Source organism: Cebus imitator, unplaced genomic scaffold, assembly GCF_001604975.1.
Source record: "Cebus imitator isolate Cc_AM_T3 unplaced genomic scaffold, Cebus_imitator-1.0 Scaffold111, whole genome shotgun sequence".
NCBI lineage: Eukaryota > Metazoa > Chordata > Mammalia > Primates > Cebidae > Cebus > Cebus imitator.
Window position 1 is genome coordinate 377,451 of NW_016107426.1, and position 20,727 is coordinate 398,177.

The 20,727-nt window shown below is 43.4% G+C and overlaps 1 long non-coding RNA gene and 2 other non-coding genes across 9 annotated transcripts in view; all 3 read left to right on the forward strand.

Annotated features, from left to right (window-relative positions):
- Window positions 1-4,247: 4,247 nt before the first annotated feature.
- Window positions 4,248-20,727, forward strand: part of LOC108311061 — a 130,521-nt gene continuing 114,041 nt past the window's right edge. For 6 of the 7 annotated variants that reach the window (XR_001828029.2, XR_005201807.1, XR_005201808.1 and 3 more), the window contains exons 1-2: window positions 4,248-4,499; window positions 6,019-6,094. This is a non-coding gene — a long non-coding RNA (uncharacterized LOC108311061). Of the gene's footprint in view, window positions 4,500-6,018; window positions 6,095-17,677; window positions 18,011-20,727 lie in introns of those variants that run through there. The other variant, XR_001828026.2, reaches the window with a different exon arrangement.
- LOC119472667 lies at window positions 4,554-4,733 on the forward strand. Its single transcript, XR_005201833.1, has one exon. It is a non-coding gene; the product is annotated as a small nucleolar RNA SNORA81 (small nucleolar RNA).
- On the forward strand, window positions 5,820-5,950 carry LOC119472661. Its single transcript, XR_005201827.1, has one exon. It is a non-coding gene; the product is annotated as a small nucleolar RNA SNORA63 (small nucleolar RNA).

Here is a 20,727-nt window from a genome sequence, read left to right on the forward strand (position 1 = left end):
TGCCTTCCCCGCCCCGCGAGCTGCAGAATGCTTTGCTCGGTTCCCTTTTTCTACAGAAAGGAAGCGCTTTCCCTTCTCCCCCGTGTATTCATTTGTTTACTTCTGGTTCCCGTGTCTTTTTAACATGTCCCCGTCGTTCGCTGTTTAAGGGCAAAGGATGCTCCAAGCTCATCGTGTGCTTTGCTCCTGCCTTGGAATCAGACATTTCTCCAGATCCGTGTTCCTTTTTTGGAGAATGCTATTTTACAGCCGGTATCTGGGCTGTGTAGTTGTTGGTTGCTGCTAGGATGCCATTGCTTCTAGACTGTCTCAGCAGACAACGCTAGCAATTTATACACACACGCGTGTTCATGTATGTATGCATATATGCATGTGTAGTCATATATGTACACAGGCACACACCCCCACACTTCCATACGCACTTCAGTCCAGGCTCATCTATATGTTTTATCTCTATCTATGTACTTACCTACCTACCTACACGTATGTTTAAAAAAACAGCTGAGTTCTTACTGTTACCTCAGTTCCAAAGCAGCATCTCAGGGTTCAATCAGATCTGCCCTTTCTGTAATTTTAACTGTGTTTTCTGAGAGTAGAAAGCTGGCTCTCATTATCCACAAGATATTCACTTATTTGCCCAATCGTATACAAAAAGTAGTTTCAAAATCGCTAACCTGTAGTACTTTGAAAAACAGACCAACTAGCCGGAATTCCATATTGGTTTACAGTTATTTTTGTCTTTAGCTTCTGTAACTAAAACTGTATTATGCAGGTTCTAAAGGCAGTCATAGAGGTTTTAGGACGATAGAGGCTACAAAATCTCTATAAGATGTGGAACTAGTGTGTAAATATATAAAAAGACAAGTAGAATGGCATAGAAAATCCAGAAATAACCCCAACTGCCCATGGAAAGTTAAAGATAAAGGTGGTATCATATAACAATGGGGCAGAGTTGGGCTTTGTAATACACAGAGCTGGGCCAAAACTGGTTGGCTGTTTGGAAAAAGATAAAATTAGATCTACACCTCATAGCATAACAAAAAGTCTAAATGGATCAGGGATCTAAATGTGGAAAATGAAACAATACAAATACTAAAAGAAAACGGCCTTCTAACTATGACTCAAAAACCCATAGGCAATAAAATAAAAAACATAAATGGCGGATGAATACATCATAAAGTCAAAAGACAACTAAAAAAAAACTGAATTGGGAAAAAATATCTGTAGCACGCACATATCACAGGTAAAGAATGAAGATCTTTCATATTTAAGTTTGAATTTTAAAACTTTTCTAAATCAGTTTTCTCTATTTACATTCAGCAACGACAAAGTGACTTTATCTTTTACATCAGAATATGTCAAAAAAAAAATAGTGAGTTATACTGCTTTTAAAGATAAGAGCCATCCGCTTAAAAATACTTTTTATAGGCAAGGCATGGTGGCTCAGGCCTGTAATCCCAGCACTTTGGGAGGGCGAGGGGGCAGGGATCACGAGGTCAGGAGTTCGAGACTAGCCTGGCCAACATAGCGAAACCCTGTCTCTACTAAAAATAAAGAAATTAGCTGGTTGTGGTGGTGCACGCCTGTAATCCCAGCTGCTTGGGAGGCTGAGGCAGAAGAATCACTTGAACTCAGGAGGCAGAGTGTTTGCAGCGAGCCCAGATTGCACCATTGCACTCCAGCCTGGGCGACAGCGTAAGATTCTGTCTCATCAACAACAAAAAAACCAAAAAACTTATTATATCATGTGTCTTAGAAGCCCAGAAGTAAATCCTAAGACAGGAATTCCTGTGAAAATAATTAGAAAGTTTCCAGGAAAAAATCACAAGGGAGTAGGGAAATAGAATAGAAAGGGAAGGAAAGCCACTGAGCAAGCTGCTCTAGGCCTGTTCCCCTGGAGGTGGCTCTATGCTGCTGAACTCTGAAGTCAGTGTACGTTGTCAGTCCTTGGAGTTGTCCTTACAAGAGAACCAGCAAGCTGGTGTGTTTACATCTCTACCAAGTCATTGGTTAAGGTCTGCCCTCAGGGGACCTAACTTCCCAGATACCTCAGGTTTTATAAAAATATGTAACTTTATACTTACGGCTTAGTATAAAGTAGTCCATTCAGAACATTCTTTTTAACTATTGTCCCTGCACACAGGGAGTTTTTGTTTCAAATTAAATGGAAACTAGGCTTGCAGATACAGGTATATAGGGGCCATATCTCAACAGATTGACACACTGAAGCTTGCTTTCTGGGTAGACTAGGATCCATGCCTTTTGTGTTCACCGTTGTCAAATTTAAATGCAGTGTCCAACATGAAAACCGCAGTGACATGTTATTAGTTGGGAATCTTTGTCGTTTGTGATATCTGCATGCTGTCTGTTTTCAAAGCTCACTGCTATATTAGCTATGAAGTAGAAGCTTGTTTTAACAAAGTGGTAGGCTTCATTAAGATCAAGGCTGTATAACTCATAGTCTCCTACTAGAAAGAGACTTGTCTTTAAAGTGAATGAAAACCAGTGAGTATGTATCAGAAGAACTTGCCCTGGAGATGTAAATGTGGAGCATATTCACTGTTTGTACATCTTAAACACAGAAGAGTAATGTAGAAAATGTCTATTTTGATTTTTCCTAAGATTTTTTTAGCGGGTCATATTTAGGGTAGAGGAGGGAAAATAGTCTAAAGAAGCAAGTTGCTACACATGAATATCTAAGGGGATACTAAGACTTTTTAAAAATAGACTTTGTTTTATTTTTAAAACAGATTTAGGTTTCCAGAAAAAAGTTACAGGTTTACAGAGAAGATAGTGCAAGAGTCCTCATATACCTGATAGTCCTGTCTTTAGTATTTTATGTTAGTATGGTAAATCTGTGGTGTAACTATATTATGGTTAGTATGATACTTTTTTTTTTTTTTTGAGACAGAGTTTTTTTCTGTCACCCAGGCTAGACTGCAGTGGCGCAATCTCAGCTCACTGCAACCTCTGCCTCCTGGGTTCAAGTGATTCCCCTGCCTCAGCCTCCCAAGCAGCTGGGACTACAGGCACGTGCCACCATGCCCAGCTAAGTTTTGTATTTTTAGTAGAGATGGGGTTTCACCATATTAGCCAGGCTGGTCTCAAACTCCTGACCTCGTGATCCACCCACCTCAGCCTCCCAGAGTGCTGGGATTATAGGTGTGAGCCACCGGGCCTGGCCAGTGTGGCACAATTAATGAAGCAACATTGATGTGTAATTATGAACTAAGGTCCACAACCTATTCAGGTTTTCTTCATTTTTATGTAAGGTATTTTTTCTGTTCCAGAATCTTACCCAGGATACCGCATTCGTTACACTTTGGTGTCATGTGTCTTTAGACTCCTCTAGGCTGTGACAGTCTCAGAATTTTCTTATTTTTGAGGACCTTGACAGCTAGTGAGGTATTTTGTAGGATATCCTTCTGTTAGAATTGACTGACATTTTCCTCTGGATTAGACTTGGATTTGGGACTTTTATGTCTGAGGAAGACCACAGATATAAAGTGTGATTCTCATCACATCAAATTGAGAGTGAAGACTGTTGGTGGTGACCTTGATTACGTGGCTGAGGTGGTATTTGAAAGGGTTCTATGCTGAAAAGTTAACTCTTCTACCCTCCTTCTACACTGTACTAATTGGAAGGAAGTCATGATGTCCTCACAGTTAAGTGAAACATTTTTTTCTAACTTTTCAAATGGATCAGTTTGTTTTGGATGAAGCAGATAAAAATGTTGAACCAACGAACTAAGGATCAAATCCATGAGATTTACTAGAAATTAAATACAAGTACTCAGGTGCGCACATGATTTTTCTCCAGCTGGCAGGTTGGGTTAATTGTTACGATATAGCTGTGAAGTGCTATATGGTCCTTTCCCCCTGCTCAAAGCAATTGTTTCCCACAATCCCTGTCTCACTCAGTTCTATAGTAAGACATGGACGCTTGGTCTCAAACATTATTTCTCTAAGTATTGTTATGAAACTATTACAGCTGCCTAGTTGATTTGTCAGCATAATTAGTCATTGTCTTTTTTTTTTTTTTTTTCAGAGTCTCACTTCATCACCCAGGCTGGAGTGAAGTGGTGCTATTTGACATCACTGCAGACTCCGCCTCTCGGGTTCAATCTCCGCCCCCAGTCTCCTGCCACAGCCTCCTGACTAGTAGCTGGGAGTACAGGCATGAGCCACCATGCCCAGCTAATTTTTGTATTTTCGACAGAGACCCGTTTTCACCTTGTTGGCCACTTTGGCTGGTCTCAAACTCCTGATCTCAAGTGATCCGTCCGCCTTGACCTTCCAAAATGCTGGGATTATAGGCGTGAGCCACTGCGCCCGGCCAGTCATGGTCTCCTTTAAAGATTGTGTTGCTTTCTGCCTCAATATTCATCAATATGTTGGAAGTTACCAAGAAGTTCCTGACAGATGTATTTCAAATTCTGGTGAAGAAAGAAGAATTGGCCCTTGATAGGATCAATGTTTTACAATAATTTTGAAAGGTGGTAACGTTTTTCTAATTGATATACGTAAAAGCTGTAGCCAGGGATTTCAAATTTACCTTCTTGTTTAAGCTCTGTTCTAAAATTGCAAAACTAGTATCATTTCTTGGCATTTGTAATAAAGCTATGAGAGAAAACACAAGAAGAAAGAACAACTCAACAACTGTACCAGATAGGAGAAAAACTGAGTTGAACCTCTTTTTTGTTTGATTTTATTTTTGTTTTGAGACGGAGTCTCACTCTGTCACCCAGGCTGGAGTTCAGTGGCGTGATCTTGGCTCACTTCAGTCTCTGACTCCCGGGTTCAAACGATTCTCCTGCCTTAGCCTTCCAAGTAGCTGGGATCACAGGTGCCACCACCACACCTGGCTAATTTTTTGTATTTTTAGTAGAGACGGGGTTTCACCATGTTGCCCAGCCTGGTCTCGAACTGCTGACCTCAGGTGATCCGCCTGTCTCAGCCTCCCAAAGTGCTGGGATTACAGGCGTGAGCCACCGCGCCCAGCGTGAGTTGAACCTCTTTTTTAACAACAGAGTAATTTGTTCTAAGATTTGGTCCAGTAATATCTATATTTAGGCAGAATTAGTAAAATCAATGAATAGTCTTTTCCAACGGTAGGGATGAGGCATGTATAGACATCAAATGGCTTTTTATTCCAACTTTAACATGAATTAACATTTTCCTCTTGTAAATGCTATAAGGAAGGAAATTGTATGCGCTTTTAACAGATGAGGAGGAGGGTGAGTCAGGTTGTTCCTTGCAGAACACAGAGTGAAAGATATCCCGGCCTCTGAGAAAAAGCATGTCTGTTTCTGGTGTGATAAGAGCTGTTCTTCCCTAGTATTGCTAATTAAGATGCTATTAATATCTGATTATAGTTGAGCCTTAAACAACATGACTGGGGCACCAACCCCCATACAGTCAAAAATCTGCAGATAATTTTTGACTCCCCAAAACCTTAACTACCAACAATGTTGGCCAAAAGCCCTACTAATAACAGTCGATTAAGCACGTGTTTTGTATGTTATGTGTGTGATACACTGTATTCTTATAATAAAGTAAGCTAGAGAGAAGAAAATGTTATTAAGAAAATGGTAAGGAAGAGAAAATATATTTACTGTTCGTTAGGTGGGAGTGGATCATCATAAAGGGCTTCATCTTCTTCATGTTCATGTCAAGTAGGCTAAAGAGGAGGAGGGCGAGGAGGGGTTTTTTTTGCTGTCTAAAGGGTGGCAGAGGCAGAAGGGAATCCACTTACAAGTGGTCCTGCCCAGTTCAGACCTGTTGCCTTCAAGGGTGCACTGTGTTTTCTTAGTAAACTGAGGCAGGATCTAGTTACATTGTAGCTGTGGAGTGCTGCATTGTCTTTGCCCCCTGCTCAAAATAAAACTGTTACCTTTCAAGCCCTGTCTGCCATGGTGCCCTAGCAGCAGGGATGTTTGGTCTCAGACATGTTTACCAGTTTAAGTACTGACTTTGACAAATGACTCTTGAGAATTAGGGGTTGGTGATGTTTTGCAGGTAGTGACAGAAGGAAGAATACATTATGGAGGGTATTCGGATAAAGGACAAACCCCTGACTGCTACTGACTTATTGGTGAGTATTCTAATTCTTTATTTAATTACAGTATCTATCTAGCAAAAGTTGGTTTAGGGGAAAAGTTTATAGTAGACTTTGCCAGTTAAGTTGTAGGGGGATAAAGATCCACAGTGAACTATGCCATTATATATAGTTCATTACTCTGTTTGCTTTTGAGACTGAGTCTCACTCTGTTACCAAGCTGGAGTGCAGTGGCGCGATTTCGGCTCACTGCAACCTCTGCCTCCCGGGTTCAAGCGATTCTCCTGCCTCAGCCTCCCGAGTAGCTGGGACTACAGGTGCATGCCACCAAGCCTGGCCAATTTTTGTATTTTTAATAGAGACAGGGTTTCACTATATTGGTCAGAATGGTCTCACTCTCTTGACCTCATGATCCGCCCATCTCGGCTTCTGAAAATGCTAGGATTACAGGAGTGAGCCACTGTGCCTGGCCTAGTTCATTACTCTTTTGGGGCCTAGAAGAGTGTACAGGAGTTGCTTTTTGAAACATAATTTCAATATGTACTATCACATCTGATTTTTATGTTTAGTAGTGTCTATAGTGATCATCAGCTGTGATCTGCCCACTACTTGTGAAAACCGTGTGTTTGATTATTTGTCATCTTTGAATTCCTTGCTTTTATTCCGGTGAAATAAATTCATAGATGTTATGTGTCACTAAACAACTGGGGTGTGTTCTGAGAGATCAGAGTGACTTATACAAACGTAGATGGTGTAGCCTACTGCACACCTAGGCTATGTGCTGTAGCCCGTTGCTCCTCTGTACTGAATACTATAGGCGGTTGTAGCACGATGGTATCTGTATATCTGAACGTAGAAAAGGTAGAGTAAAGATATGGTATCAATGATAAAAGCAGCACCCTTGTATAGGGCACTTACAGTGGAGAAACTTGTAGGACTGGAAGTTGCTCTGTGTGAGTCAGTGAGTGAGCGGTGGGCGAATGTGAAGGCCTAGGACATTGCTATATGCTACAGTAGACTTTATAAACACTCTCCACACAGGCTACACTGCATTTATTTTTAAGACAAAGTAATTGCTGGGTGTGGTGGCTCACGCCTGACGCCTGTAATCCCAGCACTTTGGGAGGCTGAGGCAGGTGGATCATCTAAGGTCGGGAGTTCGAGACTAGCCTGACCAACATGAAGAAACCCCGTCTCTACTAAAAATACAAAATTAGCTGGGCATGGTGGCACACACCTGTAATCTCAGCTACTCGGGAGCCTGAGGGAGGAGAATTACGTGAACCGGGAGATGGAGGCTGCAGTGAGTTGAGATAGTACCATTGCCCTCCAGCCTGGGCAACAAGAGCGAAACTCTGTCTCAAAACAAAACAAAAAACAAAACTACAGCAGCCTTTATAAACACTCTGCATGTAGGCTACACTACATTTATTTTTAACAATAAAGTAATTGCTGGATGCGGTGGCTTACGCCTGTAATCCCAGCACTTTGGGAGGCTGAGGTAGGTGGATCACTTGAGATCAGGAGTTCGAGACCAGCATGACCAACGTGGAGAAACCTTGTCTCTACTAAAAATACAAAATTAGCCCGGCCTGGTGGCACATGCCTATAATCCTAGCTACTTGGGAGGCTAAGGCAGAAGAATCACTTGAACCCAGGAGGCAGAGGTTGTGGTGAGCCAAGATCGCACCATTGCACTCCAGCCTGGGCAACAAGAGTGAAACTCCGTCTCAAATAAATGAGTAAATAAATATAAAAATAAAGTAATTATGCTATAACTTTACAATGGCTATGAAGTCATTAGGCGACAGGAATTTCTCAGCGCCAGTATCCAGTATAAACTTATGAGACCACCACTGGAAATGCAATTTGTAGTTGACCAAAATGTCATTATCCGGTACATGACTGTATTGTTTCTCAAGGTTTTGTCAGCCAGGCAGATGAATCGGGAGAATAATTTTGTCACATTGTAACATGATATTTAAGCTGTACTTGGGAGGACTCATAGTCAGAACACAGTGGGAAAGCAAATGTGAAATGTAGCTCGGATTCTAGACTTTATATGACGTTGATGTTTCAGAGAAAAAATCAATCATCCTATTAGATTTGGTTGTCTTTAACTTACCTATCAGTCTTTCTTAGAGTCATGTTTGCTCATGGCTTGTGCTTATAACTGGAATATTCTTAGCATTTTCTGGTTGCAGTTTATAGTGACCCTAGCCTAGTTATTTTTGGCTTTACCACTAGTAAATTGAACTATGCCTTGTTACCAATGTAAAAATGACTTAGTTTAAAAAAAAAAAATGCAGTAGTTCATAGAAGTAGATGACAAGGTTGTGGTCTGAAATGGCATGGGCCTGATTTTCAGACATAGATGTATAAGCAAAACAGCAGGTTGTTTGGGTAAAGAAGGAGTCTTTCCATATTTGTTTTTCTCTTGTTCTGATTATTTGATATTTTAAGTCCCTAATGCAAGAATATTTTTGATTGGTTGTGTGATCCATTTTAGTAGAGAACTATAGTGACAAACATATTTTCGTTACTTGTGTTAGAGTCTGTGGGATGAACTGAGCAGAGAGGGGTGTTAAATATGGGTTACCACAATACATTTTTCCAGATTTCCCTCTACTGGTAAAAGTTTCAAGTCCTAGACCAAGGCTACCCAATAGAACTTTCTGTGATGATGGAAATCTTCTATATTTATAGTGTCTAATACAGGAGTGACAGATAAGATGTGAATATCGAAATGCAGTTAATGCAACTGAGGAACCAAGTTTTCTATTTAATTTAATTTAATTTTTTTTTTTTTTTTTTTTTGAGATGGAGTTTTGCTCTTGTTGTCCAGGCTGGAGTGCAGTGGTGCGATCTTGGCTCACTACAACCTCTGCCTCCTGGGTTGAAGTGATTCTCCTGCGTCAGCCTCCCTAGTAGCTGGGGTTACAGGCGCCTGCCACCACTCCCAGCTAATTTTTTTATTTTTAGTAGAGACGGGGTTTCCACCATGTTGGCGAGGCTGTTCTCGAACTCCTGACCTCAAGTGATCCACCCACCTCGGCTTCCCTAATTGCTGGGATTACAGGAGTGAGCCACCGCACTCAGCCGATTTCATTTAATTTTAATTAATTTAAATTTAAATAGCCGTATGTGACTAGTGACTATTTATTGGACAGCAGAGTCCTAAACAACAGTGTACATTTCAGAGCTTACATCTGTAGTTAATTCTGAAAGTATATTAAAATGGATTCATAACTGTGCCTTTTGTTTTGTGCCTGGTGTTTACATCTGCCCCAGACTGACATGATACCCACTCTTGGCTGGCCTACTTTCATAGGGGCTTTAATTTTACTACCCAAAACCCAATATTTTCATCTGCTTTATAAGTAATAATGTTCATTTTGTAGCCAGATGAGCCTTAACTCCTATTGTACTGACTGCAAAAGAAATCTTTTCATTTTCTCTGGATATTTTGATCAGCATCTTGTATGCCATTTAGAAGCACTCTACATATAATTTTGGCAAATAAACAGCCACTGATGATTAACCAACTGGTAGCTCAGATTGTTCAGTAGTTCATGTAGTACTTGCTAAATAATATTCTGATTAATACTTTTTCTTTTGTTCAGAACTGGTAGTCAGGTCAACTTGGGAAGACAGTTGTGACCATAAATGTTAAGACGAAAGGATTCTTTATGACACTGAGACTTTCTGCAGTGGAGGAAACGACAGTGTACATAGCTGACATTCAGTTCCTGGGAGGAGGTAGCTCGGGGTGCAGTGCTCGCCGATGCTGAATAGGCAATCACAACGTGCACTACGTTTCTTTCTTTGAGAATATTTGAATCTTGTCTGAATACTCATAACAGATCAGAGTTGTAGGTGTTGATGGCAGAGATTTATGCCATCATTAGTCATGAGCTCTGTGAGGAAAGCAAGAGGTAAAAAGCTCTTGTTTTTATCCCCTTTAGAGTTAGACCCTGCGGTTGTGACATTTAATAGTGGCAAATACTAGTACTGATTAAACAAATAATATGTGTGAGAAAAATATAATACTATTTTATAATGTTTGTATTCTCTGATATAGCAACTTATTTTAATTATCTTTGTTGCTAGAGTGCAGTGGCGCAATCTTGGCTCACTGCAATCTCCACCTCCCGGGTTCAAGCGATTCTTCTGCCTCAGCCTGCTGAATAGCTGGGACTATAGGTGGGCGCCACCATGTCCGGCTAATTTTTGTATTTTTAGTAGAGATGGGGTTTTAGCATGTTAGCCAGGCTGGTCTTGAACTCCTGACCTCAGGTGATTCGCCCACCTTGGCCTCCCAAAGTGCTGGGATTACAGCCGTGAGCCACCATGCCAGCCCTAATCTGTTCTTAAAATAAACACTTTTTAAAAACAGAACATGAATACAATTGGACCACGCAGTTTATGGCCTATATTTAATTAAAAATAGCATGGTTTTCTTTGGCCCATAATACAGTAGAATACTTTTTCTGTTTCCTTTTCCAATAATATTCTCTAACTACCTGCAGCCAGTTTAGGGCATCTGTCTTGTCTTTTATAGAGTAAAAAAACGGAATCATTCTCGTGTAAAAATTCACTTTGCCTGCAGCGCTGCTGTTACATAACCCCTGTTATACTGATTCCTGGTGCCAGTCCATGAGGACTTCAAGCTCAGTATCCTCTCAACAGAAGTGTTTGAGTGTGGAGTACTTGGGATTTACTTAGCAGCAAGAGCAGGTTTTTAGACCTGCAGGAATTTGTTCCCAGCCCTCCAAGGGTGCCCACCCACCTCGTAGCTGCAGGCTTGTTCCGGCTGATGAGCTGTTGTTCAGTCGGGTCCGTTGCTTCTGTTAGTATGTGACTGGCAGCAATGATAGCCGTCTTATAGGCACAGTCTAAGGAAGCCATCTCCTTCCATTTCTATAATGTCAAAATTTCATTCAGTGCTTCTGCACATTTTGAGAACACTGAAAAATGACCAGAACTTTCATTGTGAAACCCTCAGTATCACGGTAAGCAGATCACAACCCTTTTTAACAGTGTCATGTATACATGGCTATGCAGGTAAGATCTTTGCATTCTCTTAAGGAGTTCATAAACAGAATCGAGTTTGCCAAAATTATATGTACTATCTGCCAAATGTATTCAGAGACAGTCAAAGTCCAGTTTGTATTTATTTGGATAAGAAAGCAACAATTTTTGTTTTCTGCCATTTTATGAAAATTTTCATAGAAATAAAGAAGATAATTTCAAACTCCATTTTTCTTTTTTTTTTCTTCTTGAGATGGAGTTTCACTTTTGTTGCCCAGGCTGGAGTGCAATGGCGCGGTTTCAGCTGACCACAACCTCCGCCTCCTGGGTTCAAGCGATTCTCCTGCCCCAGCCTCCCGAGTAGCTGGGATTACAGGTGCCCGCCAGCATGCCTGGCTAATTTTGTATTTTTATGAGAGACAGAGTTTCTTCATGTTGGTCAGGCTGGTCTCGAACTCCCAACCTCAGGTGATCTGCCCACCTCGGCCTCCCAAAGTGCTGGGTTTACAGACGTGAGCCACCATGCTTGGCTCCAAACTTCATTTTTCAAGCCAGGTAGCTACAAATTTACAAACTAGGGAGAACTGCAGTTGCTGCTGCACTGATACAGTGTAGAAAACATCTGTAGGAATATCTGACAGGCGCAGTTCTCCACTGTAAGGGGCCAGTATATCCATTATTAAAATTTTCCTCTGGGCTGGTGTGGTGGCTTACACCATCACTGTGGGAGCCCAAGGCAGAAGAATCACTTAAGGCCAGGAGTTCAAGATTAGCTGGGGCAACATAGCAAGATGTTGTCTCTACTAAACATTTTAAAATGAGCCTAGTATGGAGATACACACCTATAGTCCTAGACACTGGGGAGGCTAAGACAGGAGGGTCACTTGAACCCAGGACCAAGGCTGTGGTGAACTATGATCATGCCACTGTACTCTAGCCTGGTAACAGAGCAAAACCTTGTCTCAAAAAAAAAAAATTCCCTTTTTCACCCTTGGGAGATTTTAGTTGGAACCTGAATCAGTCACCTGAATGTGACTTTATTCGGTCTCACAAAGCAATCAAAATAATGATAATGTATGGTCCTTCAGGTGTTCTGCCCAAACTAATTTAGCAGCTGCCATTTCAACTGGCAAGTGTCTTTGGGAGGTGATGAGATTTTTTATTGATTTAGGACTTGCCTGTCTGCGCTTGGACTTGTGAGATTCATTCTTCATAAGTGCTTTCCCATTCTCTTCTTCACCATTCTGAATCCCAAATGCTTTTCTATCTAGTGTACAGAATGTACCATTTTGTTTATTTACTGTCCTAATCTAGTTGTATATATCCTTCCATCCATCATTAAAATAACACAGTCATTTAACTCTCTTTTATGGTGATGTTTACATCATGTTAGCTTTGGTATTGCAATGCTTCTCATTTTCATTTTCTGAACTCTTAGAAAATATGATCACATTACTCACTATGTTAAAATTAAACTAGCTGGCCGGGCGCAGTGGCTCAGGCCTATAATCCCAGCACTTTGGGAAGCCAAAGTATGTGGATCACAAGGTTAAGAGATGGAGACCATCCTGGCCAACACGGTGAAACCCCGTCTCTACTAAAAACACAAAAATTAGCTGGACATGGTGGCACATGCCTATAATCCCAGTTACCAAGGAGGCTGAGGCAGGAGGATCGCTTGAAGTCAGGAGGCGGAGGTTACAGTGAGCCGAGATTGCACCACTGCACTCCAGCCTGGGTGACAGAGACTATCTGCTTCTGGGGAGACCTCAGGAAGCGTTTACTCTTGGTGGAAGGTGAAGGGAGAACGCACTTCACAGGCACAGAGCAGGAGCAAGAGTGTGTGTCGGGGGGGGGGCACACACTTTTAAACGACCAGACCTCACGGGAACCCACTCACTCCCATGTGAGGACAGCACCAAACCATTCATGAGGGATCCGCCCATGATCCAAACAACCCCCACCAGCCCCCACCTCCAGCACTGGGGATCGCAGTTTCACGTGAGATTTGGGCAAGAACAAATACCCAAACTATGTCAACATGGAAATAAGTAACCAGGAAAAGGAGAACTGGAGCTGTTCTTGTACTGGAAAGGGTTGCCTGGGAACCCTGTGGCCTCAGGCACAGCCTGGTCTCCACCCTGCTTCCTGTAGCTTCCTGGATACTGAAGGTTTCTGACTGAAAGGTGCTCTTGACCTTGCATTCATAGATACATAATTGAAACGAAGTTGCACCAAATAATGTTTACTGTTGTTATGTGTGATACCTGTCTTCCTGTGTCCTTTTTTCAGTTATGATGGTAACTCAAAATTCCATGAACCATTTAGTGAAAACCGGCATTTTGAAGAGAACACCACTAGGGGGATCCAGAGTTCTATCCAACTACAAAGTGATCCTAACGCTTGATCATTGCCAAAACATAAATAAACCCCATGGTGAAGCCCCATCTCTACTAAAAATGCAAAAATTAGCTGGGCGTGATGGCACGCGCCTGTAATCCCAGGTACTGGGGAGGCTGAGGCAGGAGAATCGCTTGATCCTGGGAGGTGGAAGCTGAGATAGTGCCACTGCACTCCAGTGCAAAAACCCCAAAGTTCATGTAAGTAGGTAACACCATCAAAAAGAAAAACTAGTGGGCTGTAATCAGGGGATATTCTGTGACTATCAGAAGTAAATTAATTAATTTAATCATTCCATTCGGACTCGTTTTTCCTTTGTTGAGAAAATATAATAAAACCTGCTCATCTGAATATTTCGCTGTCTTTATGGAAAAGACACTCAAATTTTAGGTCTCTTGTTCTAGTCTGAATAGTCTCATATGAATTAGGAAATGGAACTGGCATTCCAAGTAAAAATCAATTTGGGGCCAGGCATACTGGCTCATGCCTGTAATCCTAGCACTTTGGGAGGCCAAGGCAGGCGAATTGTGAGGTCAGGAGATTGAGACCATACTGGCCAGCATGGCGAAACCCCCATCTCTTGAAAAAAAAAAAAAAAGAATCAATTTGATATTCAACATGCTCCATGAGTCACATCAGTATTAAAGATGAAACTGACAGGCTTAAAAGTCATGATCATATCACCTGGGGTCTGGAATTCAAGACCAGCCTGGCCAACATGGCAAAACCCCATCTTTACTAAAAATACAAAAATTAGCCAGGGGTGCTGGCACATGCCTGTAATCTCAGCTACTCGGGAGGCTGAGGCAGGAGAATCACCTGAACCCATGCAGCAGAGGTTGCAGTGAGCCAGGATCACGCCACTGCACTCCAGCCTGGGTGACAGAGTGAGACTCCATCTCAAAAATTAAAAAAAAAATAGAAAGTCATGATCATAAACTGGTAAGAATCCTATAAAAAGCCATAATAAAAATCTCGCTTCTTTGTACCTTTTATTTTACTCTTTCAAGTCCCATGGTAGGGCCATTCTTGGCTCTTATTCAGGGTGGCAAAGGAAAGAAAGATAATGTCCAAGTGCAGTGGCTCACGCCTGCAATTCCAGTACTTTAGGAGGCTGAGGCAGGTGGATCACCTCAGGTCAGGAGTTTTAGACCAGTCCGGCTAAAATGGCAAAATCTGTCTCTGCTAAAAATACAAAAATTAGCTGGGTGTGGTGGCAGGCACTTGTAATCCCAGCTACTGGGGAGGCTGAGGCAGGAGAATCGCTTGAACCTGGGAGGCAGAGGTTGCCGTGAGCTGAGATCGTGCCATTGCACTCCAGCCTGGGTGACAGAGTGAGACTCCATCAAAAGAAAAGGAAAAAGAAGAAAGAGAGAGAGAGAAAGAGGGAGAGAGGGAGGGAAGGAAGGAGGGAAGGAAGGAGCTGGGTGGGGGGAGATAAAACTACCCGTAAATTCTTTGTTACATCCATTTCTACATGTTAAGTATTTTTTTCCTTAGTTTGTTGTGATCTATTCCTTGTTAAACAAATATGCCTCTGCTATCCACTAGTCCAGAGGCCATACTGACATGTTTTAAAAAATCACAAATCACTCAGTGTTTACTGGAAGGCTTGTAATTTCAACTTCTTAGGTTTTTCTTAGTAAATCCATTGTAGTAACTGACTCTGGGAAGCATAGATGGTTACTATTTAGTAGTGGTTACTTATTCTGTCCCCTTAAGTAAGAAGGGACCTACCTAACATTTGGATTTGTAACCCACATTTTAAGTGTGGAAATGGGCCAGGCGCGGTGGCTCACGCCTGTAATCCCAGCACTTTGGGAGGCCGAGGCGGGCAGATCACGAGGTCAAGGGATCGAGACCATCCTGGTTAACATGGTGAAACCCCGTCTCTACTAAAATACAAAAAATAGCCGGGCATGGTGGCACGTACCTGTGGTCCCAGCTACTTGGGAGGCTGAGATGGAAGAATCGCTTGAACCCGGGAGGCGGAGGTTGCAGTGAGCCGAGATTGCGCCACTGCACTCCAACCTGGCTACAGAGCGAGACTCCATCTCAAAAAAAAAAAAAAAAGTGTGGAAATGATATATTCTCTCAGCTGTTGTATCATTTATTAATTCAATTTGAGAGGTTCCAATTTGTTTGACTAGAAGAGATAAAATTCTACTTAGTAGCTGTCTTGGGGTATTTGGTGGCTATGACTTGAGCCAGGAAGCTTTAGCTCAAGTCAAGGGCAAAGATTAGGGGCCACACACGAACACACGCACGCACAAAGCATTTGTATTAGAATTCGTTCTTGTTTTAGCCTGGGCGTGCAGCAGAGGGGAAGCCTGGATTACTTTATTCTGTCTTGCTGCTGGAAATGTAAGACCTACTGTCTAAATTCAACAAAATCCCCACCTGTTGCTGAAAGATATAAACTGTATCTTTCCTCACAGCTTAAACATGGGTGTAGATTTCTGTTCACTGGCATGAGAAAATAAAAGCGGGGAAATGCCAAGTGAACAAATAGGCAAAGATGGGCCCTGACGTCACTCAGCAAACTGATAACACCGGGATTATAGAGTGTTATCCAATCGAAAGGAGTTATACTAAAAGTCATTTTAAAATTCCCAGTAACGAATCTGATTATGCAGAATTTGAAACTCATTAAAAAGGCTGAAATACAAAGGAGGTCTCAGAGAAGTCAAACGTTTGCTTTTCTTAATTGGCCATAAGTATTGATTCTTGAGACATGGTTGTTTTACTGACATCTGCTTCCTTTTCTAAATACAATTCTTGTCACTGTCTTTTCTTGCCCACTTAGAAAACAAAGTTCTCCTTTTCAAGGTTACTTATTTCCATGTTGACATAGTTTGGGTATTTGTTCCTGCCCAAATCTCACTGCAATCCCCAGTGCTGGAGGAGGGGGCTGGTGGGGGTTGTCTGGATCATGGGCGGAAATGTAAGGATCATTTCTTTATGAGGATGAAATGAGGATCCCTCATGAACGGTTTGGTGCTGTCCTCACGGTAGTGAGTGGGTTCCCGTGACGTCTGGTCGTTTAAAAGTGTGCGGCCCCTCCCTCCCCACACTCTTGCTCCTGCTGTGGCCAGTGAAGTGCGTTCTCCCTTCACCTTCCACCAAGACTAAACGCTTCCCGAGTCCTCTGCAGAAGCAGACACTGGAGCTGTGCGTCCTGGACAGGCCATTAAACCTCTTTTCTTTTTCTTTCTTTCTTTCTTTTCTTTTTTTTTTTTTGAGACAGCGTCTCGCTCTGTTGCCTAGGCTGGAGTGCAGCGGTGCAATCTTGGCTCACTGCAACCTCTGCCTCCCGGGTTTAAGTTATGAATACTTAACATATAGTAGCTCTTTAAGCCTCAGCACAACCACTGAGGGGAAATGAGCTCCTCAGAAGCAACTGAGGCACAGAGATGCCAGGTTACCACATAATGTCTGTACATTCCAGACCCCATGGCAGCTCAGAACAGCTGGCTGGTTCAGCCCAGGTCTCATCCTCACTGCCCTTCCTCCTCCAGGCTGCAGAGATCATCCCAAGTTCCCATCAGGAGGGGAAGGCAGGGGAGCAGCTGTGTGGGGTCAAGAGAAGCAATCCAAGGACGAAGAGACTTTGCTTCACTGCCTTAATTTTGGGATCATTTATGTTTTGCTGCCACCTGCATTTTGCTAGTTCTTGTTCTCATTTCCTTTGTGACGTAACCTTTTCCTAGCCCTTCATCTTTGCCTTTCTAAGCAGCACCACTTTGCTAGAAAAAGAGCGAACCACTCTCCTTTATGTACCTACAGATTTCCCACAGAAAGAAAGTTAAAGAATGGGCCAGGTGTGGTGGCTCTCGCCTGTAATCCCAGCACTTTGGGAGGCTGAGGCGGGTGGATCACCAGGTCAAGAGATTGAGACCATCGTGGCCAACATGGTGAAACTCCGTCTCTATTAAAAATACAAAAGTTAGCTGGGTGTGGTGGCGAGTGCCTGTAATCCCAGCTACTCAGGAGACTGAGGCAGGAGAATCGCTTGAACCCGGGAGTCTGAGGTTGCGGTGAGCCGAGATCACGCCATTGCACTCCAGCCTGGGCAACAGAGCAGGTCTCCGTCTCAAAGAAATAGATTAATAAAATCTTTGAATCGTCTGGTCCTAGATGAGACCCACGACATCACCTCCCAGCATTCCCCGTGCCCCTCCCTGCAAGCAGCAATGCACAGAGCAGAAGCATCGCCAGCCTCGGAGACCCACGCACCTGCGTTCAGTCTTGACTCTGGGAAGTCTCTGAGCCTCAGTTTCCTCATCCATATAGCATCAGTTTACTTCACAGAGTTCAAGCAAGAATTAAACAAGATGGTGTATGTCAGAGACTGCAAACTCGAGCACCTTCGGGGCCAAGCAGGTCGGTGGACACTGGCAAACCAGACTTACCAGTCCATTTCTAAAGGGCACAGTGCCTGTTCCTTTCTGTCCAGTGAAGAAGGAGGATGGACCCTGTATTGCCAATTTAAAAAAAAATATGGCACAGTCCAAAAAGACATCTGTGGTTTTCATTGTTCAGTCTCTGGTATGTGCCAAGTGTCCAAGGCATGATTAAAAATGGTGGTGGTGGCCAGGCACAGTGACTCACACCTATAATCCGAGCATTTTAGGAGGCTGAGGCCGGCAGATCACGAGGTCAGGAGTTCAAGACCAGCCTGGCCAATATGGCAAAACCCTGTCTCTACTAAAAGTACAAAACTTAGCCAGGTGTGGTGGTGGGTACCTGTAATCCCAACTACTTGGGAAGCTGAGGCAGGAATTGCTTGAACCCAGGAGGCAGAGGTTGCAGTGAGCTGACATCGCGCCACTGCACTCCAGCCTGGGTGACAGAGCGAGACTTCATCTCAAAAAATAAAAATAAATAAATAATGGTAGTGGTAATTACTGGGGTGGCAGCTTCTCAGGACCACCACCCTAACCCTGACCCTACCCATATATTACCCCTGACAAGTGTTGACGTAGTAACATTCTTTGAGTGTCACTGTGTGCCTGGCCCTGTGCTAAGTGCTATAGATATAAGCACCAGCAAGAAAATAGCCTCCAGCCCCATGGGCCTTCACGCAAGTAAGGACAATTACAGCAGCTAACAAGTGCAGCGTGTTTACAGTCTGTCGGCCGATGAGCTAAGCATTCCACATGTATGATCTTGTCCAACCCTCACCCAGACTCTGTGAGGCATGGTCTATGATGACTCTGCTTTCGGATGAGGTGACTTAGAGGGGAGGTGAGTAACAGAGCCCTTCTCTAACCCTCAGCACATCTTCAGCCTTTCTTCCTCCTAAGGATTGCTACCCACCTCCCAGGAAGATGAAGTCTCTAAAATTGGATACAACAATTTCAGCACCTAGTTTCTAGCTTGCGTCTGAATCGCCACACATTTTTTACAGGTGTTTTTGGTTGGTTGGTTTGTTTTGAGACAGAGTTCTCTTTTACCCAGCCTGGACTGCAGTGGCACAATCTCGGCTGACTACAACCTCTGCCTCCTGGGTTCAAGTGATTCTCCTGCCTCAGCCTCCCAAGTAACTGGGATTACAGGCACCCACCACCATGCCCAGCTAATTTTTTATACTTTTAGTAGAGATGGCGTTTCACCATATTGGCCCGGCTGGTCTTGTGATCTGCCTCCTTCAGCCTCCCAAAGTGCTGGGATTATAGGTGTGAGCTACCACGCCCAGCCAGGTTTTTAAAAATAGTTTGTTGCTTTGCATTTAGCCATTGAAATTTTTATTAGTTTGTTTTTCAATGTGCTGAATCTCAGTTCACGTTATTTTAGGCTGCCAGTCAGATCTTTTCAAAAATTAACTGGGCCACTAATTTAAGGGTTCTGACTTTTGTCCCCTTTTGCTCACCCCCACTAACACTAGCACTGATGTTTCCATTACCACCAGGATGCTGAATGGATAAGCAGTCATATGATAGAGTACTGCCTTCCACCTACACGGGGAATGAGTGGGGGATCGTAGCTCCTGGAGAGGCTTCCCCCACACCCCGAGGGTGTGTGACTAGGCAGTTTGGAGAGCCAGGCCCAGCCCACCGTAATAGGAGTGCCCAGGACAGGCTCATGCCCAGGACAGAGCATGGATTTGGAGAACAAACTCAGTACACGTTGGGTTAACATTGGGCTCGGTGCAATTCCTTGCTGTTAGCCACCTTCTGCGAACATAGCTGACTTGGATTTGCAAGCCACAAGCTTGGGTATGGAACATTGGTGAGTCTTTAGCATTTCTGAACTTGTCTTAAGAGCTATCACCCTACTCTGATGACATTCAAAGTGCTTACAGAGGCCTCGGAACCTACCATGGCACTGAATGAATTTACTCCGGCTACATAGGCCTCTTGACTGTTACTTTTTTGGTTTGTTTTTGAGACAGAGTCTCATTCTGTCACCCAGGCTGGAGTCCAGTGGCCCAATCTTGGTTCACTGCAACCTCCGCCTCCCAGGTTCAAGCGATCCTCCTGCCTCAGCCTCCCGAGCAGCTGAGATTATAGATGTGCCACCATGACTGGCTATTTTTTTTATGTTTTTAGTAGATAGAGATGGAGTTTCACCATGTTGACCAGGCTGGTCCCAAACTCTGACCTCAAGTGGTCTGCCACCTTGGCCTGAAGTGTAGATTGACACTCATTACAGGCCTGAGCCACTGCATCCAGCCATGACTGCTCCTTAAATATACAGAAAGAAGCCTCCTGCCTCAGCACCTTTGCGATAGCTCTTCCCTCTGCCTGGAGTAAGCTTCCCCAGACACTCTGGGGCCTCTCACTCTGTCTTCACTCAAGCCTCTATTTAAGTGTCTCCATCACAAAGGATGCCTCTGCTCATCCTAGCTCAAGTGCCGTGCGTCACCCTTTCCCTGAATTCCTGTTCTTTGGCCTTTTCTCGCTGCTTGACATTATATCACGTGCTTGTTTGATTCCTGCCTGTCTCTCTCTGCTAGAATGTTAGCTCATGCGAGCAGGGGCTTTGTTTTGCTCACAGATGGGCAAAAATCATGCCTGGCACATAGTAGGCCCTCAGTGAATATTTGTTGCATTGCTTCACGAAGACTCATCCCATTCATTCTTTCACTAATGTCTACTTAGAACAAAGTCTAAGACATCATTTTGGCCGGGCGCGGTGGCTCACGCCTGTAATCCCAGCACTTTGGGAGGCTGAGGCGGGTGGATCACGAAGTCAAGAGATCGAGACCATCCTGGTCAACATGGTGAAACCCCGTC